The following is a 24,803-nucleotide window of genomic DNA, read 5'->3' as shown; positions in this document are numbered from 1 at the left end:
ACCGAGGGAGTCTCAATATTTTCATTGTAAGAGATCTCCATACTAGGAGATCCCTCTCTATTTGCCATCGTCGGCAATTATATGAAATATTATTATTATTTTTTATTGAAATCTTATTTCTATAAAATCTTAAAATATATTTATTTCTAAAAATACCTAATTGCACACATCGGTGCTGCTGTACTCAACGATCACCCGATTGCGTGCTGTGTGCTCGGCACAAACGGGATAGTGTATCACACACCACCAAGGAGTAGTCTGGAACGCTTCTTCACACTAACGAACGGCGAGTCACACCCATACCAATTAGTGTGCGATTGACCATCGATGCCCGTAATGGCGCTGGTTCGACGAAAATCGAAAGCCAGCCACTTTGCCTGCCTTTGAGGCTAACTTTTCTTCTCTCACTGATGTTTTTCTACTTTATCCACGGTAAGATAAATGCGCGACGAAAAAAAAACCAGGGCGGGGAAAAAAACTAACGGTACTCGATATTTGTGGTACTCGATCACGGTAACGGGATAGAGAGCACCTACGTCCGATTACTTGGCGTTGTCGGCGAGGAATGAAGAATAATTCTTTTACATGAACATTTCCATTTTGAAATTTCTCACTAAAAATACCACCAATCACTGAGCAAAACCGAATGAACTTTGAAGTGTAAAGCCTCTGAAAAAAGAAGAATCACGTTCATTCAAAATATTGAAAGATTATTTTCGAAGCAATATACAGACCCCGTTCGATTTTTCGATTTTGGTACATGTGCCAAAACGAACGGTTTTTCTTAAGTCCGGTTTTTTTTAGTTTTTTCGTCCTTTATTCAACCAATTAAGCTCAACGAAAGAGAGATAATATGATCCTCTATATTGCCAATATAAATGGCTGGAATCGTTCAACTGTTTCCAGAATATGGCCGGAATATGTTCCGGTAATATAATTGGTATGATCAAAGCAGTACTTAGAACCGTACTATGCCCATCGTGTGACACCTCTAATTACTCGGGATTTAATAACTAGTCCATTGGTGGTCATATCTAGAGTCTAGGTCGTCATAGGCCAGATGTGGACCTGTTCCGGTTGCGTTCGAAATACTCCCGGGTGGCTGTTCAATTATTGAACCTCTAACAACTTGGAATGCAAGTGGTCAATTGGTGAACATAATAGGTGCATACGACATTTCAGGCCTCATCTGCATGTGTCCCCAATCCCTTGGTAATCCGTTGTTTTCCCCTTTGATATCATTGGAATGTTACTTTCTTAAGTGAAGGTCGATGGAAACCACAAAGTGCTGCCACTGCGGTTTTTCATCCTGCCACCCCGCATTTATCGAGGTACACATCTCAACAAATACAAACGTCTCGTACCTGAAATTGTTAATCCATGCATGCTGCACTGCAGCAAGCTATGGGTAACAATTTCAGGGACTTTTGAAATTGTTGAGATGTGTGCCTCAAAAAATGCTAGATGCATGGTAAAAACTTCAGAGGCAGCCATTTGTAGTTTTCGACGACCTTGTCCTTAAGAAATAATCATTGAAAAAAATAATTTTCTCTTTCTTATTTCATCTTCATTCAAGTAATTGTTGTTTGCATTTTCAAATTATGCAAACTATATCTCAATTCATGATGAACAACATTGTATTCGGAAATGTTTCGTCATAGGTTTATCCATTCAAGCACATCTGCAGCGACATTACGAATCTTTCTGAGGTGCAACATATCAGCCATTTCGAAGTGTTTGTCCTCAGCCCATTCGATTACCAGGGCCAGTTCTTGAGCGACTTGGTAGGTTCGGGTCAATGCTGGACCGGAAGTACGATGTCCACCAAAATCGAATCTCCTTGTTTATACAAGAAATTTTCATCATCTCCTTGTTTATACAAGAAATTTTCATCATCTCCTTCCTATATGCCGGCGCAGCCTTTGTCGTCCATATTCAGTACCAGAGCGATAATTTTCGCGTCTGAGTATTCATCAACTCGAAATTCTTACTTGGGGTATTCCGTTGTTTCAACTGTATCGATGTCCATCTGGAAATTGAACAATATATGCAAAGGAACGTCGTCTTCGTGCAGCAGTTCCAACTATCTAGCCTATATTTTCCCTAGATCGTTGAATCACTGTTTCGGAAACATCCATCCATGCTTCATGCAGCCAAGAAGATACGTCTTTAAGGTTCTTAGTTTTTCCAATTATAAATATCGGTAATTCGTAAGTAACCGTAGCATTTGCGTATGACATAAAGGTTATTCTATATTTTGCCATCTATAGCCCCGGAGCAGTAGACTTTTCAGTGTATACCATAGTGTACCCGAGCAAACACTAAAATATTCACGTCAAATCATTTTCTATTGATCCCTAAATATTTTTAACCACTAAAAAGTTTGATAAAAATTTTGAAAAAAAACCGTTCATTTTTGGCACGGTTCGATTTTGGCAGCACAAAATATTCGGGCGTGTTGCCAAAATCGAATGGGGTCTGTAATTATTATGGTCCTGGGCCGCCCCCTCCGCCTCCCTCCCCAACACTACGTCGCTGATCTAAACCCACCTGTAACTTTTTCTATATTAAATTGAATTTTTGAGTATTGTTTAGCAATGTAATATATTAATTTACTTAGAAAGTGAATTGATATTTAATTTCTCATAGAAAAAAGGTCAATGATTATGAATACGCCCTTATGAAAAATCAGTTATTGTAATTTTGGGTAGTTGTCGCCGCACCCAGTTATTTTGGCGTGGAATTGTCCCCAATACAATCATTGCAAATGGAAAAGTTGTCTCCATGGATGTCTCGGTTGTCTCGGATGGATTTAATAAGCAACTTTTCAAATGCAATATTTTCTATTTTTAGTTTCAATTTTGAGCCGACAAATAACACCTAAATCGAAACAATTCCTTTGACTTATTTCCCCTCGGTCAATGTTTGTCGCTCCGTTTACTTCGTGTGTTTTGTCATCTCAAATGACTGTTTATCCGCCAGAGGAATTCTACTGAAAATTACTTAGCCGATGTGTTACAATGTGTGGTACCCACGAGTCTTCAATTTGTATGAACTGTTATTTCCACTTCACGAAACATAAACAGCATTGTAAAATATAAACACACGCTGGCTGTAAACGACTAATGCCCGACGCAGGATGATCATCGGCGATAGCGAAGTTATTTGTTAGAGTAATTCAATATCAGTTATACGGACATTATAATAACACTTCCGACGGTCAGGTTCACAGCGGTATGTGGTGTATGAGGATGTATATCAGAAGTAGATCGTGACAAGAATCTGATTCTGCCAGATCAATGATTTGGATCATTTGGATCACACTTACCACAAATGATATGAATTACTCAAGAGATTTTTTGGAATTTCAAACTCACACCTACAATAACCGTAGTTTTCCTCCTTTTATCTAGTTTGCATTTTCACCTCGTCAGCAGCCTCGTTCGGTGAGGATGTGGGATGATTAAAACTAACGATGTGCGAAAGAGCAGAAAGCGCGCGTTATAAATAATACATTTGGAACGCGCGGCTCGTCAAGACAGTGATTTTGTCGTGTTATCACGCTTCTTTTGTGTTCGAACGCCCTACCGTTGGAACCGTTGGATTTGGATTTAAGAAGAGATGAAACAGAAAAAAATAAATAAAAATACAATGCATGGTGGAAACCGGTTCGTTGAAAGTGAAAATGAAAGTGAGAAGAACAACCGCAAGTTATCTGGCCGGGGATGGCATCGTTAGCGTGTTGTGCCGTTTTTTGATGCTCTGAGAAGTACGCATAATGTTACGATTTCGTGTGTGGGAAATGGAATGTTATAACAACGTGAAGCAGGTATATGAATATGCCCACTCGCCTTTCTTGTGTGCGTTTGACGGTGGATCCGATAGCAACGTTTTATATTTGAAGAAGATTGCAGTCGATCCCATAGCATTAAGTTTATAGGTTTTCGTAATTAACTGACAAACGGTAGTTATTTGAAAAGAATCAGAGATTACCGAAAAAGATTTATTGAGACCTCTATTTTTCCTTCATCCGAAGCCAGGTTTTTTATTTCATCAGAAGAGATTGTGTAAATATTATGCTGCGGGTCGATTAAAGTTTTTTTTGTTGCATCTGACAACTTATCAACCAACCAATCGATACAGCGGCGCTTCGCCGAGATGTGTACGAGCCGCTACTCGGCTCGATGCGGTGCTCAATGGTCAACATTGTATAAAGTTCTACTACACCAGCCGCGAAAATAAACAACACGTTTAATGTTCACAACGGCGGTAGCGTCAAGTATTGATGTATTTTGTATTTCACCAAGAAAATCGACTTACGGTAAAAGTTGTATAGCGATAAATTTAAATGAAACTGATTCTTCCCAGCCACGAATATCGTGCGCCAACCTGATGCGTGAGAAGCCCGGAATGGGTTGACCAGGGAAGGTGCTTACCACCGGTTCTTTCTATGGTTGTATGCATGCTGGTTGTTTTTGTTTTTTTTTGTCTGCGCGGTATTTCATTGCCTGACGGCGTAAGGCCGAAGGGCGAAAACCCCGGACGGCGAAGACGACGTCGTCGTCGGATCCACACTATGGATGTAAGAACGAATCGCGTGCGATAATTGAAAGACGTACACTGCTCATATCTGCTGTACGCGGAATGCGCTGATTCAGCCAGTTCAGGGCTTCCAGATTGTGTGTGATTAGTTGCAATTCGTTATTTGACAATGAGTATTTTTCCTTCGACCTTATTGAAGCGCTACGTTGTATGAATCAATTATCTGATTCATACATTTTGACAAACATGACAGCATTTAATCCATGACAAGCATCAAATCAATAGTATTGAATCAGTATTCTGAATAAGACGAACTAGTTCTGTTGCAAACATAAATTGGCTATCTAAAGAACATTGAAGAAATAGGTAAATATAAAAAAGGGAAATATAATTCCAGGGTATCTCAAGTGCCAACTTTGCATTGAGCATGCATTATGCATATCCTGAGAATATATTGCGTGTTTTTCGGGTCTTTTAACGGAGAGAAGAATGTATAACGGCCTTCTAGATAATCACCAGATGATAAAGGTTCTGGAATATAAAGTTTGCATATTTCTAGTATTCTTTGTCTCTGTATTCTTGGTAATCTAAGAATTAATACCTTTTTTTAGATGGGGCATAAAAAGATGATATAAAAGTATTTCTAGGAACTTCCTTTTCTTTTTCTTGTTTTCTTGTCGATATTGTTCATTATAAAAAATATCCCCGAAACTGTAACTGTTAAAAATTATCATAAGTCACCGATTACTTTATATTTTACTGTTTACAATTCTTCCACAAGTGAAATTCTTTCACAAGTGTGTATATGTATGACCATTATATTTAGCGAATAACTATACGAAAGTCAAACATTAATATTTTGCTTTTGAACGTATGAATCTAACGACGAATATATCGTCGAATAGTTAATATATGGATCCATTCAATCCAGCTACAAAAGGGACTGAAATCAAATATGAATAGTCCGGTAATGATTTTATGCATTATATTCAATAAAAATTCCACGCCACTAACATTTCATTCAACAATATTGCAGAATACGAAAAAAGGCACTTGTCCAAAAAAGTTACTCCTATACTCGCGTCGGTGTGTCAGACCGAAAGTGTTAAAAAGTGGCACACGTATTCTTTGTACCAACACATGCGATACGCTAAACGATGACGAACGACGAATAACGAAGCTAGAGAGAATCGCAAAGTCGTAATGTTCATATTTTCTGAGAAATGAACGAATTATTGATTTCTCGGTCTGACAGACCAATGCGCGAGTATAGGAGTGTTAACTACGATTGCTTTCGCAATGGTATTGGTTTTTCTTGCAATTTTCGACAGCTTGCATTGTTTCGATTATTAGTTATTGAATGTCAGCATTTAGTCGTTCTCCTTATTTTAACAAATACTTTGGGCAAACTTCCTTTTTTATTTCAGTGTGGCATTCCCAGTTCTGACAACGCGAGTATCGTCAGCCAGCAATTAGGTGGGCTGGGCACTCGGCACATATTGGGTTGGGGAAAAAGAAATGTCGTATATTGTCAATATATGGCAACAATACATATCTTGTGTTGTACTTATCGCATCGGGTCATATTATACGGCTTTTTAGAGACGACAATCTGTGCTACAAGTGTCGTTTTGACAGTGTTGTGATTGTCTTTTTCAGTCTCAAGTTATAACGCGTCAAAGATGGAGACCACCAAGCAAGAAATTCGCCATATTTTACGTTTTTACTTCCTGCGAGGTAAAACTGCATCGAAGGCGGCCGAAAAAATTCGTGTAGTTTATGGATCCGATACTGTAACGATTCGCACAGCACAGCGGTGGCTTGATCGATTTCGTTCTGGTGTAGTGGCTGTCGAAGATACATCCCGTACTGGTAGGCCAACCGTCGTGGAAACCGATAAAATCGTTGAAATCATCCGAGTAGACCGGCATGTGAGCATTCGATTGATTGGCCAGGAACTGGGTATAGACCATAAAACCGTTTGGAATCATTTGAAAAAGATTGCATTCCAAAAAAAGCTGGATGTATGGGTGCCACACGAGTTGACGCAAAAAAATCTTCTAGATCGAATCAACGCCTGCGGTGCACTGCTGAAACGGAACGAACTCGACCCATTTTTGAAGAAGATGGTGACTGGTGATGAAAAGTGGATCACGTACGACAACCTAAAGCGAAGAAAGTTGTGGTCGAAGCGCGGTGAGCCGACCCAAACCATCGCCAAGCCCGGATTGGCGGCCAGGAGGTTTTGTTGTGTGTTTCGTGGGATTGGAAGGGAATCATCCACTATGAGCTGCCGAACTATAGCCAGACCCTCAACTCGGTTCTCTACTGTGAGCAGCTTGACCGTTTGAAGCAGGCGATTGACCAGAAGCGGCTAGAAATGATCAATAGGAATGGTGTTGTTTTCCACCAGGACAACGCTCGGCCTCACACATCTTTGATGACCCGTCAGAATTGCACCCACCGTAAAGTTAGGACCTGGCTCCAAGTGATTATCATCTCTTCCGGTCCATGCAAAACGCTCTTGGTGATACTAAGTTGGCCTCAAAAGAGGCTTGCGTAAACTGGCTGTCTGGGATTTTTGCAAATAAGGAGGGGGGGGGGGGGGTAAGGGGGGTCATAAGGGGGTGGGAGGATAATGAAGTATGCATATGCATATTACTTCGCAGTAACGCATTGAAACTCGTAGAATAACGTTGATGTGCGCGGATTGGTACGACCGCACAAGCGGCGAGGGCTCGGGACGATCGTATGAGTACAAAAGAAAATAGAAAAAAGGGAAACGGGACGACCGTGCAGAAAAAATATGGCTCGGGACGACCGTATGAAAAAAAAATATAATGATAAGAGTGTGGATCGGGACGACCGTACTGTGTAAAAAATGAAGTAAAATTTTACGCGGATCGAGACGACCGTGCAGAACAAGAATTTTGTGAGCATATGAGCGATTTTTACACGACAAAACAATGACTACGATTGGAATGCTTATACAAGTTCTTCATAGTAGCGAAAGATGGGATTTTATCTCCAGAAGCGAATAATCGATATAATTATATCGATGCGATTCTAAAACAATTATCCGTTAGACATTCACTCGCATTCCATCTAGTCATTAGATTTTATTAAAATGATTACATTCGTCTTTACGTTCACTTCTATCCAAAAATTCGTACATTTTGTGAATAGATTACAAGAACAATAGCGGTGCTGCGTAATATCTTTTTCAATGTATTGAAATATTTTGATGTTTATGACAAATAAACGTTGGACTATCAGCTGACAAGAAATAAATTCACTGTATTTGTGTTGCAAGTTGTACCTTCCATGTACAACTTTCCTAAATGAGCAAAAGAACGGTATCTGCATGTCTCATTAGAACTTTTTTTTCTGAAATTCATGTTAAAAAAATGCTGAATAATTTAAATGTCACCTGAGTTTTGAAAAATGTTTTGTTTTGTTTCTGCAACTAATATAATTGTTTTTTTATTGGGTTGGTCGTAAAGTTCATGTACTCCGAAGCTTAAAAATGTTACTATGAATTGCAAAACAATGAAATGGAAATAGACAGCAAATTTTATCGACTGCATGTTTCAAAAATCAAGCGAAGGGCTCCTCAGCTTTCCAGAAAAAATATAAAAAATATAGCGCCTTTGGTCCCGAGACTATGGAAACAATAAAAACGAATACAACCAATACTAACGAAAGCAAGATTCAAATTTTCAGGTAATTGGCTTGAAATTTGATATGTCGATCATCTGAATCGGTCTGGTATTTCATAAGTTATGAATTTTCGTAGGATTTGCTACAACTTTTCTGTGGCCATATTTTTTTTTAAATAATGGAACCCTACTTTACTGAGTATAAATAAACTAGTTTTATTTTTTTCTGCCTTGTAAGTTCCACGAGCATATAAAACCCCAATATATGCACGTATTTTCGGTATTACTGTTGTCTAATCGTTCCTCGAAATTCGACAGCCTTCTTCTACTGTGCATTTTTAATATGTTTGATAATATTGTCAATTATCAACAAGAATACACTAATGAGATTATCTGCGTAGCCTGACGACCCTATCACACACTTGAAAGTACATCGTAGACTTCCAGGAACATTACCTTCGTATAATTTCGACCACACAATACCATCGGTATCTGTTTCGATGTGAAAAAAAAGGTTTCTTCATCAGAGTCTGAACTACTTAGCACCCTACACCTTTTCTTGAGCATATTGATGACGCTTTCCTGTTCATCATTGGTGATCGACTATTCATCGCCAGGTCAGATGTTTCACCTCGAACATAATCCGCTTCATCTCCAGATGGTGGCTCAGAATAGTGTTTAGAAAATTTGCCCGATTTCAACACTATCGAAGAATGACAATCATTGCCTATCTAATTGACTTCCTTTAGGTAGGATTATATTTTGCAACATATAAAAGTTACCAAGGGTCATAATGTGGATCATTGATATACAAAATAAATTAGAGCAGTTGGTCATTCTACCTTTACTTTAGTGGCACTTATTCTGGGACACAGCGTATACTATCAAAATGAATTGCACTGCAGAACACTGGCAGCTGTAAATCACAACTGGTGCGACCTGTTAGTTCCTATGTCAGTATGTTTTTTTTTGTTTATGTTGTGACCCACTCGTAGAATCCGATCGGATCGGCACGCAGTTGAATTGTTCCGAATTTCGCTTTTCATCCGAAGCCGCAATCGAGGAAGGGGTTCGCTCCTTGTCGTACCCCAATAAATACCAAATGACAGGTGAAAGTGTCGGTCTGCCATTCCCCAATAAAAATGTTGCCCAACATCCAGCAACACTGTCTGAGTTGCGGAGAAACTCTGGCGCGCACTCGCACATGATTTATACCCTTATAATAACGCATAACTGTTCGCTGGTCGTATCGGCGCGCGAAAACGCGTCGCGATTGATTTTTATATGCACCGGTTTAAGACATCTTTATAGTAGAACTACAGCTTTGTTTTCTGTCTGTTTATATTTTTTTCGCCTATCTTGTTTCCAGGAAATGCCATACACCCCACCTTCTACGGCTTGGCTCGGAGAACTGCTATATCATCCTTAAGTCATCCTCTTGGGGCCATCTTCCGCGCAGTAGTTCATCAACGGTTCTGGGAATCGGATCGAAGTTGCTCGCAGCGCGCACCGTGCCGCAAGTCATCCGATCACTGAGAGCGAGAAATTCTGACCACCATGGTTGTTTAGAGGTCGGTATCGGAACACGGGTACCCTACTCCGGATATCGGTCGATATCTCTGAAAGAAAAAAAAAGTTTCTTCTTGGGCTTTATTGTGCCGGTCACTTTACTTTCATTTTTTTCCCATCGTTGGCGATAGGAGGGCTACCTGCCGCCAAGTCGTGACAGTTGAAGAGAAAGAAGTCGATTGTGAGACTTGACGAGTTTTTCAGCCCTACCCAACAAACGTGAGTGAATCCGCGAAATATTCAAAGTGAAAGAGAGAGTCAAACCAATTTAATAAGCAGCTGAGGATGAAAGCAAAAGTGTCTAACCTTGAAAATGATATTTCGTGGTCGGTCGGTAAGTGTACGAAATAGGATACAGCATCTCTAAAGCACAACGGCAGAAAAGAAACGACTGAAACCGGTGTGTGGAGAAGAAAAATAAATAATTGCACGAAAATTACAATAAAATTAAAAGTGTCAAGATCGTTAAGAAATCAATGTTATGCTATTAATTTTTGTTTTGTTCCAACGACAAGAAAAACTGTGTGTTCGCGCGTTACTTCCCCGTTCGAAACATTCATTGTCCGGGAAAAATTGATAAATAAGATGTGATTGGTGTTTGTGCGTGTGTGTGGGTGTACTTCGTATCGAATGGTGGTGATTTTCAATTGTTTTCAGCAGCGTCCAGCGAACCAAAACCTCTCTCATCACAGCAGGGTGTTTTGAACGCCAACGACACCAACGCTCCACGCCCGGTTGAACCCCGGAACAAAGGAAGTGATTGTAAGTAACAAAAACGATCGTAAACTATCGCTATTAATTAAGATAATATGGCGGAAACGTGCATTGTATGTAGAAATGGTTGGTCTGGTTGTATTATCGTGTTATTATCATCATTTTGATAGTTATTCAATTCCAACTATGATTGTTTTTCTTCATTTCTACTGTCTATTGCTTGTCGACAATTTACTTGGATGGAACAGATTACAATCGATTTGATTCGCGAAATTTTTCGTTTTTTTGTCCTATCGAAAATTATGAAATGATTCACACTTTCACACCCTTTTCTTCGGGAAAGACTAATGGTTGTAATCATGAGCAGATATTTCTTGACCACACCAGTTCAGGAAATGACTCATTAGCCGCGGGCTGGACCAATGATCAGATTAAAACCGGAATGTTGGCCAATATTGTACGTTTTTTGCTCTTAATGTTTCATTCGAAGATTGTGCGAAAATCACATTCCGCGAGGGCAGAAAAAAAATCAACCCTCATTGTGGTTGATTGGAACGGTTGGTGAAGCAACATTTTTCGTGCGTTAGTCACGAAGCCGCGATTATCAGGTTGGGTTTCTGTTGAAACGTGCATTGATCATGAATAAATTGCCATTATTGGCGATACAAATATTTTTTTAAAAATATTCACGTAGAACAGCATTCCATTTCAATTAGAAATAAGACTTAATTCCGTCAAGGTTAACAGCTGATATCACTGCAAACGAGTTATTCTTCCTCCGGAATCTTTTTTTTTTTTTTTTTTTTTTTTATCTTCGCTTATTTTTCGTCGGCCTATTTCCGCCACTTTAGTGCCAATCACCGACATCAGGGAGGCGACTCCACCTGTTCCTACCTATCAGACTCAACAACTCATGAGCCGGGCCAACTTCTTTTACTTCCGCTCCGAAGGAAGACGTAACCAGAGATTTTTCGCCTCAGAAAATCCCAACGACGCCAGCTGGGATTGAACCCAGGCCGATCGGATTGTGAGGCTGTTACGCTAACCATACAACCACTGGCGCCGTCGTCCTCCGGAATCTTCGTACCCTTAATCTGGAGCTTGTACCACTTTTTGAACTGGTGATTTCTTTACATTATCTGAATATTGCGTATGACTGGATAATAGTACTTGAGCTAAGTCAATGCTTGTCATATTGATATTTTTTGTCTGTATTATAGTGACTTCCAACACTTTTGGCTGGTTCATCATTTTTACTTTCATTTTTTGGAAGAATGACACGAGTGAGAATTGAACTCGTGACCTTTAGCGTGAGAGGTATGGATGTTACCACCATGCCAGATCGCCTCGTTCATGTTAATGAATTCGGAGCCGATCTGGCGTGGAGGTAACATCCATACTTCTCACGCTCAAGATCACGAGTTCAATTCTCACTCCCGACATTCTTCCAAAATGGAAGGTAAAAGTGACGAACCAGCCAGAAGCGTTGAAAGTCACTATAATACAGAAAAAAAAAAAAAAATGTTAATGAATGAAGAAAAAGAAGTTCAAATCGATTCTGATGCTGAAGTAATACCTACAACTTAGATTCGGGATACAAATAATTTTTTTTTGGTAAATTTTGTAGCAAAGTAATTGGCACAAAGTAATAATGTGGTGTGTTACCTGAGTCAAGATGATAAAGCACGTGTTGTAATGGGCTAAACCGTGGTCAATAGGCAGACACCGATTAATGCATCTCGAATATCGCGTTAATCTTCCAGATCATTATTTTTCTTGGCTGCTACACATAAGGTTATTCCATCGGTTATCACAGGTGCAGAAAGAAGCTAGGGCACTTTGGTCATTCTGAATCAGTTGGATACAGTGATCCAACGTACGTTGCATTTTGTTCAGGAAGGCACTGTTCTTCAAATGCATTGAAATTATTGAAATTATTTGATATCGAAGACTTATTAACCCAGTAATCATAATGAAGACCAGGCGAGAACCCTCGTTATAAAAGGTCATAGATATACGATTCATCATTTTAATCAATTGAATCTTGACGCAATATTCTTTGTTACAAATGCTCCAGAACGCATGGCTTTCAACCGAGTTGATCGTCGGTAGGCTCTTCTTTCTAGGAGTTAGAAATATTAATACGTCCGCATGATAATTATGGATCTCACTTGGATGAAAAACTCAAAACAAGGGATCCGAAACTGGAAGCGGAACATTTTGAGTATGCAGCGAAATCGTTACATGATCTGTGGAACCTAGCAATCGATGGATATTCCGTTAAAGCCGAATATATTAAGCCCGAAAACTCCCAAATTGAGGAGCGAAATTTGTAGGATATTCAACCGAATGATTTTCCTCGTCAGGCGAGAACATCGCAGTACTCTCTGCAAGTAGTGTAACGACAGGAACTGCTGTGTTGAAACAAGGAGTTACTGTTGTAATTTATACAAAATTGTTTAGTCTCGATGGAAACCAAATATGGCTCAACCTGCCCATTTCGATTATATCTGTTATTCTGTCCCGCATTCACAACCACATACAAGATTAGGCATCTCAATGCAAATACAGCGCAGATGAGTTGATCTGAAACAGGACCCATCAGTAGAACGATAGAAAGCATCCAAAGTCATACATGTGTGAATGTCGAATTGAGTCAAATATATAGGGGAAGATGATCCTGATCATACTCCCTAAATTGCAAATGCGTTCCCCCAATAGATGGTAAGCACATGAGGGATCGTGTTAAATAACTAGGAAGCAAACACAGGGCTGGTTCAGGACCACCACGACTTTTTTCAATTAATGGTAAGCCGTTTACTTCAAGCATCAGGTAAATTCAATCTATGTAGCTTGTCTTGAAGAGCAGACAATAAGCAATCGAAATAGTCTAGTATTGTAATGTTTCATCGTCTAAAAGATCATTAAACTCATTTTCCGTACTGGTCAAAAATCTATCTTTCCCTTTCTCGCTAGAATAAAGAAAGCAAGAAAATGGTCATCATACTTTAAAATCCTCAGTGTTATGACACCTTTCATATGACACTGCTAGAAGTTCGCTAGGTGGCGCCATTTCTGGAATCCAAGAGGAGGTTGGTTCAAGATCATCGGTCGGATTAGGATTACTTCCCCCTATTCTTTAAATTTGAGAGCGTATTTTTTAAATACCTAAGAAAGCGACCCTTTTGTTGTGACGGTGACATATCTCGATGCTCGATTCAGTCTCTATCCTCTGAAAATGAACAGTTATTTTTGTATAAATCAACATCAATTTATACCAGCTCCTGTTCCTCTCAGCCAAACATGGTTTGAAAGTACCAATCCCAACAGATGGAAGCATTGATTTTCTTTCTCTGTTTGTTATAAATTCTATGAACTTCTCAAACTTCATTCGAATAATCTTTGATTCCGATCTGGACAGATTTTGTGCGTTGATATTTTCATTATTTAATAAAACCTAAAATTTTATGAAATTTTTCGAACGACTTTGATTTTGCGTTACGTAACATGATTGAGAGGGGGGTTTGTCTTGCGCTACTTATTGTTGCATAGGGGTGTGCAAAAACACGCTATCTACATAGCCACTGATGCTATTGCATAAATACATGATAATATTACACCTCATTATAAAATGAAGTTGGCAAGTGTGAGTAAAAAGAAGAGCATAAACCCAAAAGCTGCAATGTGAGCAATATGAGCTGCTTGTTTCGCTCGCTCATATTGCTCTCATATTGCTACAGCATATATATTAAACAAATGATATACGATCATCCTAATTATAAATTATTGATTGATTATTTGATTTATTTCAGTCGGCTTTAACCTTTCAGGTCATTCGCCGTCTCCCTAATTATAAATAGCAAATGTGTGAATAGAGTACCGTGAGTTTGTCAAATGGAAACCTTGTCTTGTACAACAAATAAAGTCACTTTCAAGTTATCTCCTTATTGTTCATCTATGGAATGATGTGGTGATAAATCAGATAACTTATCCAAAAACATGTCTATAAACTCTAGAGTTTCCAATTCCACAAAATTCATGATGCAATGGAAAATTACTCCAATAATTAACAAACAGTGTGTAACAGCTCTTGTCCTCCTGTACTGTCATATGTTGTGAAACATTGAGTCATTTTTGGTAAAAAAGAAGGAAATATGATTTTCGGATCACTCTAAAATGCGATAAGTAACAAAACTACCAATTTTCACGAAAATCTGAGAACCACTATATCAATTTGGAATGAAATGGCTGTATTAGTAGAAAGAGAAAGAGAATAACATTGAAAGAGAATAACATTGAAAGAGAATAACAATGAAAGAGAATAACATTGATAGAGAATAACATTGAAAGAGAGTAACATTGAAAGAGAATAACATTGAAAGAGAATAACATTGAAAGAGACTAACATTGAAAAAGAATAACATTGAAAGAGAATAACATTGAAAGAGAATAACATTGAAATGATGATGATGTTATTTTAGAATAACATTGAAAGAGAATAACATTGAAAGAGAATAACATTGAAAGAGAATAACATTGAAAGAGAATAACATTGAAAGAGAATAACAATGAAAGAGAATAACATTGAAAGAGAAGGAGAAGGAGAAGGAGAAGGAGAAGGAGAAGGAGAAGGAGAAGGAGAAGGAGAAGGAGAAGGAGAAGGAGAAGGAGAAGGAGAAGGAGAAGGAGAAGGAGAAGGAGAGGGAGAAAGAGAAGGAGAAGGAGAAGGAAAAGGAGAAGTAGAAGGAGAAGGTGTTGATGGTGTTGATGCTCACGATTCGTCCTCATCCGAAGAGTACGGTTTTGCCATTTTTTTAATGTGATATTCCGTAATCGGATTCAGATTCAGAGGAGGTACAAGCGGGATGTTCAATTTTAGATAACTATTTGGAGAAATGGAGTTTATCAGTGATCATGAAGCGAGTGTTGTAATCCAAGGCGTCAATCATCTGCCGATAATTAGCAGACCCGATATTTCATATGGCCTACATAATAATGCACGATGTTAAATTGCATTTTTTTCGAGTAAAATTCTAAGTCCATTATACGAAATTATCACTGATAGAGAATGATAGAGAAATAAACAAAGAGTTATGGTTAAAATATGTAAGACAGATAAAGAAAGTGTGGATGAAATGGGGGAGACAGATCGAACCAGAGAAAAAGATGTTGAAGGTGAGAGAGGCACGCATAAAAGAAAGATACAAATAAAAAAAGAGATAAAGAGGAAAGGTGAAAACAGACTGTCAAAGAGAGCAAGACAAAGAAAACAATGAGAAAGCAAAAGTGATAAAGACTAAAGACAAATAGCAAAAGCAAAACAGCTAGAGGAAGAAATACATGAATAGAGGATGATAAAGCAATAGGTCCATAGAAAAAAATGTAAAATTAAAGGAAAAGAAAACAAAGAAAAAGGTAAGAGTGAGCAAGTTAAAAAATATAGATGTATAATGGAAGGCATACGGAAGAAGATACCTCGACAAAAATAGAAAACATAAGTAAATATAGAACGAGAAACTGTTAAAGGTTGGAAGGTAAACAGATATACTAAAATGTAAAAATATAGAAGATATATGGAGAAAAAGAACAGTACAGAATAGAAAAAACACCGGTCTACCAGTAGACAGGATCGCAACATACCGTTCTGAATCATATTTCGGACGCTTAAGGCATATTATGCAGAACAGATCTAAACTTTATGGACAGGTATTAGCTTTCTACTTTGGTACCTATTTGATTGAAAACATAAAAAAGTCATCGAATAAAATGCTTTTCAAATGAAGCGAATAAGAATCGAACTTCGGACACTATTTATACAAAAAAATTGAATTTTGGACAAATTGAATTTAATTGAATTGGACACTCTGTTTGCAAAACGGTTTCTTGTTGTTTTAAGCACAATTTAGATTTCTGTACAACTACTAATACTATAAAATGATTAAACATCCTAAAATAACAACGACTTGGCATGTCTAAAAGTGTGCTGCAACCTTCCATGCACACACAAATGTCTTAAAAATTGTCTACATGATTTGATGAATTACCAGGATACATGGCAACATAGGGAGGATTCAAGGTTTCTTCTGTTAGAAGTTCATGCAGTTGCACATTGTCCACTAATTATTCAACTTCCCTCATATCTATCTGTTGGTCTGAAGGCGAGAAACATGTGTGTTATTTATACAATATTTCAAAATTATTTAGTTCGTTATATGAATCTACGCTTTGGATCCATAATAAGCCTGAAAACTCACTTTATAGTATCACCAATTTCAACTGTCCGAAATATGAATCGTAGGGAAAAAGTTGGATTCAAATTTTTTTGAACGAAAATTACATTACACTTGATTAAATTTTATAGTCAACTGCGAAACACTTACCAAGCAATCACAGTAACCTGTCACGATGATGAGAACTGATGAACACGGGAAAAATTTAAATATTGAGGAACGGGTAAATTCTACGTGCTCACGCTAAGCAAACGTCAAACACAAACGATAATGAGTAGTGTTGTAAGATTTTTGCCGATTGCGTTATAATTCAAATGTAGTTCTCATATGAAATGATAGTGAAACCAAGGGATTACTCTAAAGAAGCAATTGTGATATTAATTTTATAGTTATATCATCAGTGCATTGAGTATTTCAAGATATTAGAACAAAGTGTCCGAAATATGATGATGTCCGAAATATGATTCAGAACGATATTTTGATTTTTGAAACGTTTTTCGAGTTCATACAGCAAATAACAAGTCTAATTATTTGCGTTCAGTGAGCTGAAGACATGAGGGGATATCTTCCAATGCAGTCTTGAATAACCGAGCCAAAGCGTTGTTTAGGCACCCGAAAATCTTGTTTCTAACATCTGTTAAGAAATCTGAAATCTGAAATGTGAAATCTGAAATCTGAAATGTGAAATCTGAAATCTGAAATGGAGAAAATTTTGGAGCCAAACGAGTTTTGTGTGTTTCATGGAAGTAATCCAAAAATGCCCATGTAACTCAAAATCATAAACCTGCACAATTAGCTTGCGTACATACATCTCTCTCATGCTATTGTTTGGATCTTTCCAAGGCAAACATTTGCTTATCGTTTCAGACAAATCTGTTGTGGAAATTCCGATTAACACAAACGAAGTGGCATACCGCTTCACCCTCCTTTTCTCTTTACCAAACATCCCCCTCCTGGAGTGAGCGTGATTGATTTATGGTGCGCAACACATCCGCACGAGACTGACTGGTGCTGGTGGTACCCTAGGGTATGTGTATCATTGGTAATGATATTATCCAGCTTACCATGTACAAGTCGTCCGACAAACATAATACGGTGTCAATGTAAGCAAGCGGCCTATTCACGGCGAGGACGACGACGACGATGACGACGGTGAGAATCTCCCCCTGATTTTGATTGATTGACATATCTTCTTTCGTATGCTTATGTGTGCACATGTGGGCGCCTGCCGATAGCATGCAATTGGAACAGGTTTATCATTGCTAGTTCAGCCGTCCAACAACAGTGAGCCGAATGCTGAGTGTGAGCAATCAATTATGTGTAATTGGCGCATGTGACATCTGATTATCCGACAAAAATGTAGTTAACACATTGTCCCACGGCGAATGCTAGTAGTTCATCGATGGTTATTATGCCTATGGGATAGTTCGGCTTGTGGCTGAAATTAAGATAAGAATTTCTTGCTTTTTCTCCAGGAAAGAATCATTTGTTCTTCTTCAATGTGGTGAGAGCGGTATAGCTCCCACCGAACAAATGCTTTCATAAAATACTGGATGACGGAAAAAAGGGTTCCAATTAGGAATCTGCGTTCTCCATTTGTTCCCATCATTCACTTGCGCTGCTTCCTTAGACATCACGTCATGCAATTCAATTAGTCGCTCAACCAACTCTTCGTGAAGTCAAAAGAAATGCATGCCTCTGCTATGTTCTCCGCGAACTGCGCACAGCTGATGTCTCTATCAATCTCTGATTCGCTTTCCCGGCAAGAATCAGAAGCAATTTGCTTGAAATGCTATAGCAGATTCCATTTTGCCCCTGATGATTCAGTAATCAAATCACAGCCTGATGGCTGTAATCAGAGGTAATTGCATTTTTCGATTTTTCCCTTTTACTCTACAATTATAAATCGCCGGAGTTATTGCGCGACTTCTTGTCAAACTGCATCGTTCCGTGTGAATAGAGAGAAAGACAGAGTGCGCGAGATGCGCCTTGTTTTCTTTTGACGTAGGATTACGTCTTTCGGGAACATATTGGGGTACAGATTGAAAATCGAAAATCGAGCACATCGTGAAAATTGTCCAATTTCAAACGCTTATTACTCAGTCATTTCATGATGGATTGAAAAACTGTTAGCGTCAATCGATTTCGGCGCTCCATAACCATTTTTTTATATTGAAGGAAATAATGTATGTCATGAAACTATCTATCGAACAATTGAAAAATCTCAACTCCTGTCCTAACGGAAATACTCTCTTGTGATTGGTCGTAGTTGATGACACTTGCGACGGTTCCCTAACAGAGACATCAAAACCAAGCAGTATGCGGGAAATCGGCATTGCAAATACATAAAAGAAGAGGGAGCTTATGTTCCCACCAAAATGTGTTTCCAAACAAAGACATCAAACCCAAGCTGCCTGGGGGGAATCGACATTGTAAATACATGAAAGTAGGGGGAGCTTTTGTCCCCACCGAAAAGTGTTCCCCAACAGAGACATCAAAACCAAGGTGCCCGGGTGAACTCGGCATGGCAAATATATGCAAGTCGGGGGCATTTTTATATTGCAATGCAGGTCAGCGATACGATTAATTCTAGCAAATAAAATTTAAGTTTGGAACTTTAAAGTATTGCAATGCAGGTCAGCGATACGATTAATTCTAGCAAATAAAATTTAAGTTTGTAACTTTAATGTTGGTTCCTTCGCAAAATTTCATATCAATGACCGATCGTGTATTGTGAAAAATTTAGCACAAGTGTAGGTGTAAAATTGTATATGGTAGCAGTTGTGTTAAAAATGACTTGATGTATGAAACGATTTTTTCAATTTTCATAAATAAAAACCAAGGTGTGTTCCCGCTCGAGAACGGGTCGTTCGGTTTAAGCTATCTGTTTTGTTGTGTTCATTTTCACCCAAGGAAAGTTTATACGGCGAGAAAAATTGGGAAAGTGAAGAAATATTAGAAAAAGTGATTTCCCATATGCTCTCCATATAGTATAGTATGTTGTGTTATTGTTAGTCTAATTTAAATTCGCATTGGGTTGAATAAACACTTAGAAAGTAAAAATTATAAAAGAAAATTACCATTTCCATTTCAAATATGTTTTCTCTATAATAAAGTAACATGTTTTTACTGATGAGAAAAATTGATAATTGTGTACGGTATTGGTAATTATCTTATATTACATTGGTGAGTTTTTTTTTCTTCATTTCATACATGCATAACACAGGAGGCATCTCGTCTAGGATCACAGAGGGCGGTTTTCATCAAATCTCGTTCCACTTCGGCATCTTTTATCTGATACGCACCATCCAACGACTGTTTACCATCCTTCTATCATCATCACTCGGTAAACACTGATGGAGTGAACAATACCGAACAACCAAATAAAACGGCCATTTTCAGGGCCACCAAATCATTATCAAAGAGTTCACCGATGTAATTTTTCCAATATATCCAAAATCAACAGATGGCCTAACGGAATCCTACGTTAACTATGCGATCGTGTCTCGGACACAACCCTCCTGTGACTTTTTTTCTGTACTCCACTCTCCGCAGTACGGTTAGCATCCTTTAATTAAACCGTAACTGGTACGTAACGAATACGGAACTGTTTTGCCTCCTCCCTACGAACGGGGCTTTTTTCCTAACCCTTGGACTGCAAATGAGGTATACATCGTATCGAGTACTCACTAAAATTTGTGTCAAAATTAATCAAGAATAAATGAGATAAAAAAAAATTAATCAATAATAAATTAATATTGTTATATAAGTCCTATATAAAGATACATATCACAAATTCAAATTTTTTCTCTAGTCACTGGACAGTGTGCGGCATGACCATAACGCGCTGCCGTTGAAGGGTTAAAACTTGTTCTCCCCAGCTTCGTGAAGGTAGCGAACGATCGCGTCGTTATGAATATTGATTGATAGCTGGAAGGGAAATATTCATGATCCCTCCCGTTGATTCAATAACCCCCAATGTCATCGAGATAATATATTCAATTTGGATGCGTTGCCTGCACCGTGCACCGCTTGAGATCGATTTGAAGTAGTCAAAGTTTTGCCGTGATAACCGACAGACTGGAGGGTAGCATAACAGTTCGGCTGAAAAGTTTATTAGGTAACACAGTAAAACTATTTTTTCGGTAGTATTCCACAGTTGCAATAGCTTGAGCAGAGTCCGGCCATACTTTGGTTTGCTCTGTATTTTTTTTCCATCGAAAAGCAATACTTTATCAATACATGAAATTCGGATTTTTCCTTTTTTTTCACGATGACAAAAGTTCCTTCACTCTCAATGCTGTAACTCACGAACCAATCGACCGATTGCTGTCAAATTTTGACACGTATCCATTGAAAGATGGTGCTTTTGTTATAGTCAAGTATATTTTTGCAAGAGGCGCCATCTATACGTCAACCTTATGAATTATTCAGTCGAACTGTTAGTCGATTGATATTCATATGAGCTTCAGACTTTTATGAGTTTTAGATGTGGAGTATTTGAGCTGTGGACTGGAACTATGTGTTGATCGGTCGGAAAATTTTTTGACGTAGGAATTCGCCTTTGATTTCTATATCGCGGCTCACCCTACGATTTAAAAATAGGGCATGTAACGAAAAGTTTGAGAGTGGAGATTCTTATACAAGTGAAAAATTTATCGAACAAATGGAGTATGTTTTGCGAGCGAATATTGGGGTAAATTCTATATTATGTATGTTTTTTTTCAGCTTTAGTTCCCGTGAATGCTGCATGCAACACAAAATTGTGTGCAATAATTTAAATAAGACTGCTATTCCACAATTCAAAGCAAAGCAGAACTTGAAGCAATTGTTCCCAAAAATCACATTCCTATATGAAGCTCCTATTCATGCCTCTAGACAAAGAGCCTTCTACTTTTTTTGAGAAGATCTTTTAAAATTGATTGAAGCTTCTGACCTCCTGTCAATTTTTTTTAATATGTGAATTAATGCTCCGGACGTATTATGATGAAACAACGAATATCGAAAAACAAAACTTCAGGTGTGCAAATAGAAAATTGCCGTTTTTCATCAGGTGGTGCCCGTAGTAATTTTCAGTTAAAAAGAGACATCAAAATATTCTCAATGTGAGGTTAGGCACTTGTTAACAATTTATTATAATTGCAATTGAAAATTTTTATATGGGTTTTTATATGGGTGTTTTTATATGGGTAAGCTGTTTTTTTTGCGAATAAAATGGAATCATTCGAACCACCAAAGCGTCATTTGCGGAAAGTTTTGTTTTTCTGTTCAATACAAAGAAATCTGTGGCTGAAGCGTATCGAAAGATTGTTGATACCTATGGTAAGATCAACATTAGCGAAAGATCGTGTTGCGAGAAATTTCGACGAAGTGGAGAATCCAGTAGTGAAGACAATGAGTATCTTTGAAATGAGTAAATGTTCAAAGGTGCAGAATTGGGAGCGCTTCTTCGCGAGTATAGAAATTAAATCATCACAGGAATTCGCTAAATATAAACATAAACATAAACGAGCGCGACATGAACACGATAAGGTAATTTTACTGCATGACAACGTTAGGTCACATGTTGTTCAAGTCGTTAAAACTACCTAGAATTCTTACCTTACCTCTTTGTTTTCTAGATTTCGTCCCTTTCTATTACCATTTGTTCCAAACGGTGGGCCATGGCTTGCTTGAGCAGCACTACTATTCTGGCGAAGAGACATAGAATTGGACAGGTTCATGAATCGCTTCAAAAGGTCAGCAGTTTTTTAGAAACAGCACATGGATGAGAATAGAACTTTTTTGACGTAGGACTACATCTTTCAAATTCTATACTGGGGTGGTAGTCCAAAGTTTTGAAAACGAAAACGTTACGCCGGTACAACAAGATTCTGAGCGTTAATACCTTTTTGTCGGCTGAACGAAATAGTATGATAGCCACTTCGTTCGAAAGATAAAATGTCTACACTGTATATGCTTGTTAATTATTGACCCGAAAACTTGGTTTAATAGCCAAAAAATTGCTTCTAAAATAGGCTATTGAAATCACAAAAATCTGTATATCAGCTGCGCCCGCTCGAAAATTCATTTAGTTGTGATTGGAAAGCGACAGGAAGATGGTCTCGCTCGCTCGCTTAAACACTAGGCTTTTCTCTCCCAATCCCATTTCTTTTCTGCTGCTGGACCGAACACGGTCTTCATCGAAAAACGAAGTGTATTTGACGAAAGCAGGATTTTTAATATTTGTTGACGAATGTCACAATCGATCAATGGATCTACTTGGCGAGGAGGGGGTATTATTTGTGCTGGATATTTTCGGAAAGAATCGATTCCTTTGTTGAGCATTAATAATCCTTTTCTAGCTAAACGAAGTGATATTTTAATCATTTTATTTAAAAGCCTCTAATGAGCCTCTGGTGAAATGCCCCTTCCTAAATCCAAACTGTTCAGGCAGAAGAATGTACTGAGCGAACCTGTTTCAATCTGATGCTATCATCTGTGAGCACGATAAAAGAGGAAGTCAAGTTTGGGCCAAGTTCGAGCCAAGCAAATGTGATAAAGCAATATGCGTTAGCTTTATCGGCTAGTGCAACCAGCAGTTGAATCACCAACCTTGAAATGAGGAACTGGTTTTGAATGCAACTTTAAAACCTTAGTTACCTTTCAGAGTGGTCTGGAATGTTCGTCTTAATTTCCAATTTCGTAATTTTTCGTTTCGGAATGAGATCATTCTGTGGAAGAAAACTGCCTGTTCAGACCGGCCATTTCACGCTTTTTGTCTAGATTCTCGGTCCTCTCTAAGAACGTCTATACACATTTAGTAAACGGAACGGGCTAGGTGTGGGAATCAATTGTAACAAGAACCAACCCCCCCCCCCCCCACAGGAACACGTTGAACACACGCCCCGTGGGTTACGGCTGTGGCTCGATGAAGACTCTTTAACACCTGATCGACATTCTCCACATTATTAAACACCAGAGTTTCTTCAATGTGGTTGTCTACAATACGTCCGAACTGTACCCAGTTGACATAACGGTAATCTTTCCGAAGGCAGCTTGCTTTATATAGCTAACATCGTTGTATGTCTTCGGTTCGGATAACTCTATGTATAGCCCGTGCTGAGCAAGATCGAGGAACATAAGTCCGCTCTGGTTTTGTCAACAGTTCTGCCAAGCTTAATGACGTTGAAGTCTCTTCTGACGATTAATCGGGAGTTGCTTTGAATGAGGGTGCTCTGATCACATATAAACTGTGTTGATGAACCGTTGCTGATGTAGCACAAAAAGGGGCAGTATACTGCGGTATACCGGATGAATCCGATCAATGCTTCCACCTCCAAACTGAGAGCATTGATGAGTATGATGAGTTTTGCGTTGTTTTGATCTAATGTTTTCAGTTTTGGGGATGACTATTTAGTTACCTAAACAAACGGAAAAGTTCGCAACTACATTGTCGAGGAAACCTTCATTCTATAGTAGATAATAGAGCGTATTCGTTTTTGTGAAAAAGCTCAAGAGCTTTTTAAGAAATTCGTTTGGTTGAAAAATTGCTTGTGGGGCAGAAGCTCGCACCACCAGCGTTTTGCTCTCAAAAAAAATTAATGTTTTCAACCAAATTTTTAACGAGACCCACAAGAATAAAACTAATTTGAAGAAATGCGTTCTAGAAATGCTCAAAATGGCCCGATAGAGGCTTCGGAAGGGAGTCTCCTCGAAGCGTCGGATTGCGGTAGACCTCGATATTTCTGAATCGGCTCTGAGGAAGAGGCTCATAAGTGACTAATGATTTGAATCATCTTTTATTGACATTTCTACTTCTGATGGGATGTACCGGCGAGCACCTAGGGCGTTTCAGAGCAGTATTTCGAGTGAGCAGTCTGAGGATCTGGCGAACCATTGCAGAGCACTGGACAAAGCTTTCTATGGTATAACTCTCAAAGATTTTCGGCGCCTGGCGTTTGATTTCGCGGTAGCCAACAACCTCCAGCACGAATTCAATCAAGTTGCAAAACTAGCAGGCAGAGAGTGGGCTTCTAGCTTCAAGAGGAAATATCGTCTGTCTCTCCAAATCCCACAACAGTGCAACGAAGCAACAGCGCTCTAAGGCA

At 38.6% G+C, this 24,803-nt stretch overlaps 1 protein-coding gene across 7 annotated transcripts in view; it reads left to right on the top strand.

Moving 5' to 3' along the window:
• The window catches only part of LOC129769760 (mucin-2-like), a 256,566-nt gene that overhangs the window by 70,205 nt on the left and 161,558 nt on the right, over positions 1-24,803 (top strand). For 3 of the 7 annotated variants that reach the window (XM_055772219.1, XM_055772216.1, XM_055772217.1), the window contains one exon: positions 9,570-10,531. The exons of 2 other annotated variants lie outside the window; for them this stretch is intronic. The gene's annotated coding sequence lies outside the window, so the exon portion shown is untranslated. The remainder of the gene's footprint in view (positions 1-9,569; positions 10,532-24,803) is intronic. 2 more of the 7 variants (XM_055772218.1, XM_055772221.1) reach the window with 2 other exon arrangements.

This window comes from Toxorhynchites rutilus, chromosome 2 (assembly GCF_029784135.1).
Source record: "Toxorhynchites rutilus septentrionalis strain SRP chromosome 2, ASM2978413v1, whole genome shotgun sequence".
NCBI classification, from domain to species: Eukaryota; Metazoa; Arthropoda; class Insecta; order Diptera; family Culicidae; genus Toxorhynchites; species Toxorhynchites rutilus.
This window is presented reverse-complemented; position numbering and strand designations above follow the sequence as displayed.